The sequence below is a fragment of the Cornus florida genome, unplaced genomic scaffold (assembly GCF_030987335.1).
Source record: "Cornus florida cultivar Cherokee Brave unplaced genomic scaffold, ASM3098733v1 CherokeeBrave_3.0.0_Hap2_Chr01, whole genome shotgun sequence".
Classification (NCBI taxonomy): Eukaryota; Viridiplantae; Streptophyta; class Magnoliopsida; order Cornales; family Cornaceae; genus Cornus; species Cornus florida.
The window spans coordinates 68,157,778-68,169,681 of NW_026775571.1; positions in this window are offsets into that span (position 1 = coordinate 68,157,778).

Sequence of the window (11,904 nt, forward strand, 5' to 3'; positions counted from 1 at the left end):
TATTGGTATGGTGTAACTTGATTATAATTTCTTATTTTGTTTATGTGTTTCATTTAATTAGTTATTTTAATTTAAGTATTGATTTATTTAAATTAATTGAATTTGTGCTTAAAGGAAGTTGGACCAAAAGATGTGGTCTGTGGCTTGGATGAAGCCTTATTGGGCTAATTAATAAAGGCTTATGGTTATTTGATTATTTAAATGATTGTTTTTGTATAATTATAAATATATATTTAATTATATATATATATATTATATATATATATATATATGTAATATAATATATGTTTATATATATTATATTACTTAAAGATTATTATTTTATTTGGTAATCCTAGTAGGAATAGGATTTGGATTCTAATGTGTATAAATATACATATAAGGCTATACGGTTAAAAGTTTTATATATTAGAAAAATAAAAGAAACAGAGAGAGAGGAAGAAGAATGGCTGACAAGTATGAGGCCGAATCTGAGAAGGAGGACGTTGGGATTGGAAAAGACCATCAAAACTTGAAGCTTCGGTTTCGTTTTGAAACCTTCAAGCGGGTTCTTTTCTATCTTTCCTCTTAGAACTCATAAGGATTTCACCTTGAGTATCAATGTTTAGATTAATTTTATTTACTTAAAAATCATGGTTGTAATTAATCAAAAGTATTAAGTTAATTTTATTTGATTAAATCAGGATTAAATCGGAATATTAAAAGTATGTTTTACTATTTTTTATTTTATTTTCATAATTTTTAGATTTGCAATTGATATATATAGGGATTGTATATATATTTTAAAATCAATTTATAGGTTGATCTGTGACCCAAAAGGGTTAATTATTATTTCTAGAATTTCTGAAATTTTTCTGAGATTTTTCTATATTTTTTAGAATTTATTTAGAATTATTTCTTTTATAATTTCTGGGTAAAATATATTGTGTTATATATATATATATATATATGAATGAGCTTTTGTAATCGGTGCATTAAAAGGGCGAGCAATCTAGTGCAATGCGGAGTATAGCATAAAGGTGGGCATGCAGATTTGAGCCATAGAATGGTGTTGATCATAGGAAGTGATCCAATGTGTTGTGGCATACGCAAGCTATGGTGCACACGCACGGATCTGGGCCATTTAAGAGTTGGATTGATTCGGTGCAGTGCGCCCACAGGATAACAGTGCAACCGACCAATGAAGGCGCGCCGCATAAGCAAAAGAAACAACCAGCGTGCGTGGCAGCGCGTATGAGCGTGTGCTCACTCTCCAGTGCGTGTGAGGGCGCGTGGGGGCACGTGCGCGCGTGGAAAAAGGTGTGGAAGTGTGTGTAGGGTGTCTAAGAGCTTGTAAAGGTGCGTGAGGAGCTGTTTGGATTCTCGGAAAGGTCCTATGAAGTCCGGAGATGTCCTAGAATTGGTTTCAAGCTTATTAACGGTGAAATCAACTATTAGAGGATGTTTTCTTGGTGTGTGTGTGTGTATATATATATGTGTGTGTGTGTGTGTGTGTGTGTGTGTGTGTGATTTTAATAATCAATGATTATTCTGAATGCTATTATACATATTTATATATTATATAATATATGTGTATGTATATATATCATTTAAAATAATTAATATTAATTATTCTTATTTGGTATATCCAGATAGGCTAGTTATTAAAGTAATGTTATACTTATGAAATGCATGAGATGTCTATGTGTGATTTAGTTCATCGTTAAGTTTAAAGTTGGTACATGGTTGAATTGTGAGCATGGATGAGTTGTGATAGGCTTAAGTATATTGCCTAAATATTTGTATGAATAAAATATAAATAGGAAATATGGATGAGTTGCTAAGTTAAAAGCATAAATATATATACTTAAGGAAGTATGGTTGATTTGTCAATATATAAATAGATATATTTATAATGGCATGATTGAAATGCTAATGTATAAATAAAAAGACTTATGAAAGCATGGTTGAATTGCCAGTATATAAATAAATATATTCATAATGACATGATTGAATTGCTAAAACATAATTAAATTGCTATGTGTTTTAGATGATTAAAATTCATCTATGGATACTGTATGTATAAGTTGGATTAAGATTAGATATTCTTAAATCAGAATAATTTAGTAGTTACATGTTAGTGCATTATTTTATATATATTAATAAAATAATATTGGTAGAGACATGAATGATTTGTCAAAGGTTAGATATTGACTGTATGATTTAAATAATTAAATTCATTATTGGCTTTTAAATTAAATATAATTTTTCTTGAATTATATTTTATTATTTAAATGATTAAATAATTATTTAAAATGGAGTTAAGGTTAAAGGGGTTTCTCTTTAAAAGAAAAGGAAATTTTAAATTGGTTTAGGTATGATTATATTTTAATCATGATTTAATGGTTTTGAAAATTAATGAATCTACTAATGGATGTGAATGTTATACTGTATATAATTATTTATACATATGCGTATCATCGTTTATGAAACTTAAAACTTTATTACGTTTGATTTTGATTAGAGATGATCTGCTTATTGGTTTTCAGAGGTCTGGTAGAAAGAGCTTGCGCATAGGGTTTAACTCACAATTTGTTTTTCAGGTTATTAGAAATTCCAGTCTCGAGGTTGAGGATCCGCAACTGGGAGACTGTCTTTCATCTATTCATCTTGTTTACTTTTAAGTAGTATTTTTTTTGTTGGATAATGGATTTTGGTGAAGGAGTCTTTGAGTTACGGAATTCTCGAGTTGTAACCATTGGAGAAGTATTAAATTGAATTATTATTTAATAGATTTTTCTTCAGCGAGTTATTTATTTATTTTATTTCTTTTTGTAATCTGTACTTGTTTAAAACACTTCAATTGTTTTGATATTCTCTAGTTTTGTGCGCGAACTTGATCAACCCGTGTTCCGAAATTAGGACTATCACATTACCCAAAAAGAAAATAATATACGAGTACCAGTATAGTAAAGTATTTACCAGTCACTACCCAATCCTCAACCCGTCCAGTCAACATATTCACCACAACCTCAAGTTAAACCAGAACAGACCCCTCTCAAGTAGGGTTTTTTTTTCTTTCTTTTTTAAAATTCCGGTACGGTATTGATGTTATTTCATTTTTGAAAAAGAGGTCTGTACATTCATCAGCATTGGCTAAATATAATTTGAGGTTTAAGGCGAAATTTTTAATTAAAATTTGTTGTGGCAAAAACGCAAAAAACAATATTATTTGAGGAATAAATACAAGCAATCACAAAGAATAAAAAATAATCACACATAAGAACACAAGATATACATGGTACATCCAAAGATTAGGGTTACGTCCATAGAGCGCATCGAACAAATTCCACTATGAAAAAGATGAAGAATTACAATAGAGAATTTTCTCTCAATCTCTCTCAATTGTTTTCTCTTTTATTAGCACGAATTAATTAATCATACATGCGAATGATAATCCTCTCATCATCAAGTCATACTTTGAAATCTGATTAGGTTTGATATATATATAGGCCCAGAAATAGAACACAACTTATCCTACAAGAACTTGTCTTTTGTAGAGTTCAAAACCAATAAGGAAATCACTTCACATAGCTTCCAAGGGCACCGGTTTAACTTTGTTGTCTCGTGGTGCAATTCACTGACCAACTTAAACCAGTTCAAGTAACCGTGAACTGGTTCAACTTTGGTAGTAGAAAAAGTCGACACGACACTTGAACGCTGAACTGGTTCAACTTTAAAAGTACGTAGCCAAAGTTAAATTTGCACTTCCAATTGAACTGGCTCAAAGCCCCTGAACCAATTCAAACTAGCCAGCATAAAAACTTAATCAATAAATTTGAACCTTCTAAATCCTTCACATAAACGACACGTGATTAGGGTCAACAAAACCACGACAAGATTTTCACAAATGATATGACCATGACCATGTGAATTTGACCTCTATATTATAAATTTTACAATCTTCTTAGCTATCGAAATAGTATATATTCGTCTGTTGCTTTGTTCCCTTTTGTTGCCTTTCTTTTCCAAATGTTTGTGAAGGAACGGCTTTGTCTGTTGGACTTCTGGCCTTTGGGCTTATGTTTTTTGGGTTATGGCTCTCTGTAATTATCCTTTTTCTTTTGTTTAATATATTGATTATCTAAAAAATAATAAAAAATTAAAAATGATAGCATAAACATTCATATGGGTAGGTGCATTAAAATCTATGCGAGTTTTATTTATTTATTTTATTTTATATATTTTTTTCCTATGTGAGTTACCAAAGGGCCAAATATAGGCTTTTACTTTTATAAAAAAAAAATCTAGAGTTCAAGCCTCACAAGATTCATTCAAAGGTCTTGTCCCCTACGATTGCTTCCATCTCTTTTTTTGCTTCATTTTCGTAACTATTTATATAGATGGTACAAAAAAGGCAAAGACCCTCTAAAAACCCTCTAAGAAGGAGGCATCGCTGGTCCATAGAGCATGAATTCAAATAATTTCCAAGAAAACTAAACTAATTGAATTTTAAACTAAAGCACAAGAATCAATTGAAAAGTAAATAGAATATTCAGTGGATACTTTTACTTAGGGGAAAGAAAAAAAAATTCATTAATAATGACTAATAAGAAAAGAAGAAGATTTTTTAGAAAAATCACCTAAATGAGAATAAGAGTAATTTTCTTATTTTTGTTGGAAATTAATGAGAATATTCTTTGATTGTCACTATATGGTCTTTTTGTTCTTCAAATTCAAACTAACTAAGGTGTTATTTGATTACTCAATTTAGCATTTAATTATGAACTGGTGTTATTAGATTACTCAATTATGATTAAGTGCGTTTAATAATATAATTGAATACTACTGAAAATGATAAGCGTCATTTTAAATAAAGTAAAATTTTAAATGATATAGACTTCACTTATCACTTAATGCTGAGTGTTGAAAATTTTACAAAATATTAAATTACAATTAAAAATCTCTCATGTTTAAAAATTCAATTATTAAAATTTTTAGTTCTTAATTTTTAATTTTATCAAATAATACCTTGATCGTAATAATAAAAATATAATTATAAGAATAAATAAATAAATTTCACTAAAAATAAGAATTGAAAAGTAATAGAAAATTCAATGCATACTTTTTATAGATTTATTAATAAGATTGATAAGTTTGACTAAAAACGAAGAATGAGGAACTTGAAAAATATCATTATATTTTTGGAGCCCGTAGACTTCGCGGCTACACAGAATAAGATTTTTTTTTTTTTTTGGGAAAATATCATCTTCTTTTTGGTGCCCGGTGGGGTTCATAAAAGACAACATTATCTTCTAGGGGAGACTTTGTCGCATAAAGAGAAGACTATAATTTTAGTTTCTGATGTCACCAAATTACATCAATGACTGCTAGAAAGGATTTTGACATTTTGTAGTATACGACATTTTGTAAAAAAATATCTCTAAACTATTATCAAAATTGTAAATACTCCTTAAATGATTTGGGATTGAAAATGAAATTCTTAACTATAAAAAAAGTTGCAAAAAGGACCTTTCTAGCACAGGACCACTTTTACAGATTACAATAGGGTTAAAATTATCAAAATACCACTACTTAATAATTTATATAAAAATTATAAAATATCATAAATGTACCATAGGTATAATATCATTGAGGAATCATATTACAACTAATCAATAATTTTTTAAAAAAAAATTATTAAATAAGTGGCATGGCAATGATTGATAAAAACAACAGAGCTTAAATAAAGACCAAATGTATCTTATCTTTATTTGAGAAAGAGCACTAGTTGAACTTTATCTATTTATCATAAAAAGGACTTTAGGTTCTATTTGTTTTGATTTAAAATATTTTCAAAGATATATAATTTTTATTTTTTAATATTTCACAAATATTCAAGTTAAAATTGAGGTCGAATTCATCCGGTGTAAAATAATTTTTCAAAAATTGATTAACAAATTATTTTTGTTAAGTTTTAATATTTATTTCTTCTTAAATATTTTATGATAATTAAATATCAAAAAATATATTTTTAAAAAATATATTTTTAAAAAAAAGTTATCTAGCAAACCAATGTTTGCGCAAGTTAGTAAAAGGAAGGAAAAAAAAAAAAAAAAACAAGCGTCAACTCTAGTCAATTTATACGAAAAGGCGTCTCTGCATCACCTAAGTCTTTTAATGTTATGAATTTGACTCTTAGTTCCTGTTCCACCGCTCATTTTTAAATATTACATTCTCTAATGGGACAATGAGAATCCCACATTTGACCATTGATGAGAAAACGGAGCCCCTCTTCTGAAACCTCATTGCCACGAGCAGTATGGTAATGTAAGGTGAGGGCCTATGTTGTTGGAGGTAATATTTAGGTTTTTTTTAGAATTTTAGTGGGGACATATATTAAATTTTATAAGTATTTAATATAAATAATAATAATAATAATAATAATAATAATAATAATTTAGTATGGAAAATTGCCCCTACTCATTTTCGTTTTATGTGACTTAAATTTTATGACTTTCACACTTTCTTTATATAATTGATTCTCACTCTTGCTACCGCCGTGTGTGATTTAAGACCAAACTGCCAAACAAATTGAGACAAATCTAAAATTTTATAAGTATTTAATATAAATAATAATAACAATAATTTAGTAAGGGAAATTGCCCCTACTCATGCTCATTCTTATGACTTAAATTTTATGGCTTTCACATTTCCTTTATAGAATTGATTTTCACTCCTACTACCGCTATGTGTGACTTAAGACCAAACTGCCAAACGAATTGAAAAATCTAAAATTTTATAAGTATTTAATATAAATAATAATAATAATAATAATTTAGAAGGGAAAATTGCCCCTACTCATTTTTATTTCATACCACTTAAATTTTATGGCTTTCACACTTTCTTTATAGAATTGATTCTCACTCCTAGCACAACTATGTGTACTTAAGATTGTAAACCAATTGAAAAATCTCAATTATGTTAAGCTCAACAAGTAAAATTATTCACAATTCCCTTTGCGAGGCTTTCAATCTCATCAAGCACGGCATGCATGGTGACTTCCTTTTTCAAAGACTTCGAGGAAACAAGTAACGTTTAATTAATCAGAAAAAGAACTCAGATCTTAAATGTATTTTATGCACTTATTGTATTTAATAAAGGCCGTTAATAGTGGATCTTATAACTTGGTCACGTGATAATGAGAAGAAATTCAATATGATAATGTAGGTTGCGTTGTGCGACTAAGATATAAGACAAATGACCCATTGGTTTACAAGTTGAGCATAAATTACATAGTGGTTGGTAATTTTACATAAAATTCTATATTGTTATGCCCAAATTTACTAGTGGTTGCATAAAGTCATAAAACCAGTATTGGGTGTTGATCCTAAATCGGCGGGCTTCACCGATTCAAAAATTAAGTGATGCGATTCAGAAATAAAGTGATGTGAGTGTGCCAGAACTAACCATTTGGTTCAAATGGGTGTAGTCAACTTTAACCTCTTTAGAAAAGTTGATTATCAAGGAATTAAGGGAGAAAGAAAACATTAAATCCTTTTATGGCCGGGTTCAAGTTGCCTCAAATTACAAGGATTTTAAAAGGTAAATCAATTGCAATCAACGTGAGAACAGAGTAAGAATATTAAGAGAAAGATGGATAGAGAAGAGAGAAATAGAGAAAGAGAGATTGAGAATAGAACGATTGCTATAGTGAGAAAGTTGAATTAGAGATTAAGGACTAGTTTGGTGCGATGGAATAAAATACAAAGAAAGTAGAATGGAATGGTTTTTATTTCATTCTTGTGTTTGGTGTCCAATTTTAAACTTGGAATCGTCATTCTCCAACATTCTTGGAGAATGATCATTCCATTAAAATTGTTCCACCTTTTCACAAAAAGAATGACCATTCCATTCCTATTTTAAAAAAATACAAACTAAATTTTTTTTAAAATAAAACCTAACAAATTACAAACCCACGCCAACATCATTATCTCTTTTATCAAACCCACCACCGGTGTCATCATCTCCTCTATTAGACCCACCACCGGCATCATCATTCTTTCCAACTCAACCCAACCCAACCCGACCCAACTCATTGTCTAACAAACATAATATTGATCTTGAACTTCAAAGTGATGGTCCAAGACACATTAAAAAATCAAAAGTAGATCTGAGTGAAGCAAACAGTGAACAGGACCAAAAAGCACTGAAGCTTTTTTGTGATTCTCTCATTGATTTTGTGAAAGAATTGCTAAAACCATTCTTTCCAAATCGGATCCGTTCTCACCCTTCTTTGATCGCATTGAAGTTTGTAAATTGGATCACCATTCTTTCCAAATCGAATCTTTCCAAAAGCACTGAAGTTTGTAACGGAGCTTGGATCACCATCGCTGTTCGTCGCCGCCGATCAAATCGGATCCGTCCTCACCCTTGTTCGATCGCTTCCTTCTCCCCATTGCCTTTTCTCGCCCTAATCTCCAACACCTCACTTTCTTTGTGATATTTGGACAAATTCATGGCCATTTTGTGCACACTTCACTCGAGTATTCAACCGGATAATATATAAGGTCATTTTTCTAATTTTTTTCATTTCAAACTTTTTTTTTTTTTTTTTGCCTTATTGAAAAGCAGAACGGAAAAAGTACAAGTAAATAATAAATAATGATAAAACATTTGTTACATTTATGATAACTATTGTTTGGGGGCCATTGCTTTGTGAATTTGCTGTAAGATTTTATTGTCTAGTAAAATGTTGGTAACAGTATTCATTTTATTGCAGTACCAACTTTTGTATCTTAATTGTACTTTCATATCTTAATTTCATATTAGATGAATGGTTCAAGTATCTACATGAGTAAGTGAGTGTGTTTCTCTTGTCAAAAAAATGAAAAATAAAAAGTTATTTTGCTCTAGTAAGACCAATGTTGAGGCAAGTATATTATGAGCCTCGATTTGCTTGGAAGGATGTATCATTGCTCTAAATGGAATGATACCAATCACAATTGTTTTCCATGAGTGTAGCATTACTAAAAATGTAGTTCACTAATATCTTTACGTGTTTAAAATGGAAAAATGATCTCTGATATAACAAGATGAACTGCTGATATTAAGAAATTCAACTAAATGTCTTACTTCAAGAATGAGAATTTTATTAGATGTTGATAATGAATCAGTTTTATATTCAACAAAGAATTGTAGAACATGGAATCTGATAGCGGAGTAGAACATTTTTCTATTTAATATCGATGAAAAGCTTGCTCACCACTCTGATTTGCCTCGTGAGCGTATCTTCAAAGTTCATGGAAAACTACGTAAGACAAATTCAGATGCATATAAACCAGAGGTTCTTGCAATTGGTCCTTACCACCGAGAAAAACCTAATCTCCAAGGGATGGAAGTGCACTTGAAGTGCTCACACAAGGTTAAAATAGATGAACATGACCCTCTTTTAGAACACATTGGACACGCAATTGCTTAATGCTTGATTTGATTTTATTCGAAAATCAGCTTCCTTTTTTCGTTGTTCTCAAATTATATTACTTAAAAATTGAGGGTTCAAAATCAATCAAGTTCATTCACATTGCTTTGGTTTTCTTTAAGCCTTTATTGATAGGAAATCTGTTCCCAACGACCAACATTACTCGGCTTATTACACAGTAGTGCAGCACGCCCTCCATTTGCACGGATTGTCATAAGTCCAACCGTTATGACAGTCTCGGTTTAACCCCCTTGTGGGCTGTATCCGTTATGGGCTGTTTTGCATTATGGGTTCGGTCCTTTATGGAGTCTGCATCCTAGTATTGTTTTGTATTTTCAACCTATGCACCTCATATGGGCTTGGACGGACTTTGTCCGTCGCCCTCATACATGCACGGACATTTTTAACTTCACATAAACGAAAAATAATAATAATTAGAATAAAATAAGTCACATAATGCAAGAGTAGAAACGAAAATAAATTCAAAAGTTAGAGTGTGAGACCGATAAAATTATATCATAAATAGTAAGAATAAGCAAGCACACAAAGCGTAAGAGCGAAAGCGTACTCGAAATGTAAGACTGACACTTATTAAAAATAATTGTGTGACTTAAGGAGTAAATATAACCGAACAACCAAGTATGGATACGTGTCCCTGAGCTTTGAGATTAATAGACAAGAAGCACGTCACCGACCACGTTCTTTTGTGTTTTGGGCCTGACCTTGACATTTCTGTATATTTATATTATAACTTAAAAAAAATAAAAAAAATAAAAAAAAAAAAAGCCTAACAAACAAATATTTGTTGTTTAGCTGTGTACGTGTCTCACTGTGAGTCTTGAGATGCACAAGCTGATGTGATAAGAAATACAGCAGGACCACATGCTTTTGTATTTTGGGCCCATGCGTTTGACATTTCTCAATATTTATACTACTCTATTGCCACTACTTTATTAACTTTCAAAATAATAATAATAATAATAAATTATCTAACAACCTAATATTTGTTATGTAGTGGTACCATGTCTCACCATAAGTTTTGAAATTGGGCCCATGCGTTTGACATATTTCAATATTTATTCTACTCCATTACCACCGCTTTAACTTTCAAAAATAATAATAATGTCTAACAAACTAATATTTGTTGTGTAGCGGTACCATGTCTTACCATGAGTTTTGAAAAACATAAATGCATGCGACAAGAAACACATCAGGGCCACACACCTACAACTTCCAAGATAAAAGAAAAATGTTATAGTTGAATATATATCTATATTATTTTAAAAGTGTAAAGAATTTTTTAACATTTACTATTATTTTTTCATTTCATATGTACACTTTAATTTATTACTTTAATTAATATATACACATACAATAATTAGTTGATGGTATAAATTTTAATTAATTAGTATTAGACATTAATAACAAATAATCATAAATCCCTATATCTTAAAACTTTCATTAATTTCACATCTTTATAACGCATTAATATATATACTTAGATACACATATCTCTGTTTATAATATCAAACCTTATTGAGATTAAGTCTAACGTCCAAATCATTTAACCATGACCTAAGTTGCAACTCTGATCAATAGGCAAAGCGTAGAAACTACTTTCTCTCTCTTAACCTTTTGCACACATAAAAATTTATACGTATTGTTTCATTAATTGGGCCAATGCGATTTGACATTTTTCAATATTTATACTACTCCATTACCATTGCTTTAACTTTTAAAAATAATAATAATAATAATAATAATAATAAAATGTCTAACAACCTAATATTTGTTGTGTAGCGGTCCCATGTCTCACCATGAGTTTTGACAAGAAACATATGTTCATGTGACAAGAAAACACATGAGGACCACACCTACAACTTCAAAAATAAAGAAAAATGTTATAATTGATATATATCTATACCATTTTTAAAGTGTAAAAAAAAAAAAAAAAATTAACATTTTTTATTTTTTTTTCATTTGATATATATATTTTAATTTATTACTTTCATTAATATTACATAATGGTTCATATTCATAACTCTTATCTCTCCATTACTAAATTTTCATTATTTTTCTTAAAATGTAAGTTATTCTTAGCATTTTTTAATTTTTTTTTCATTTGATATATATACTTTAATTTATTTCTTTTATTAATTTACACACATACAATAATTAGCTTATGGTTCATATTCATAGCTCCTATATCTCCATTACTAAAATTTCATTATTAGTAAAGTTATAAACATTTGGTAATTAATCCTATATTTTTTAAACTATTTATTTTTTAATTTAAAATATGAAATTTGAAGACGTCACAACCCACAAGTGACCTCCCAATTTAATGTTTCAGTTTTGACACCACATGACTTTAGTAAGCTAGTTTTTTCACATTATTTTTTTATTTTTATTTTTTACAAGTTAAGAAATGTTAGAAGTTGAAT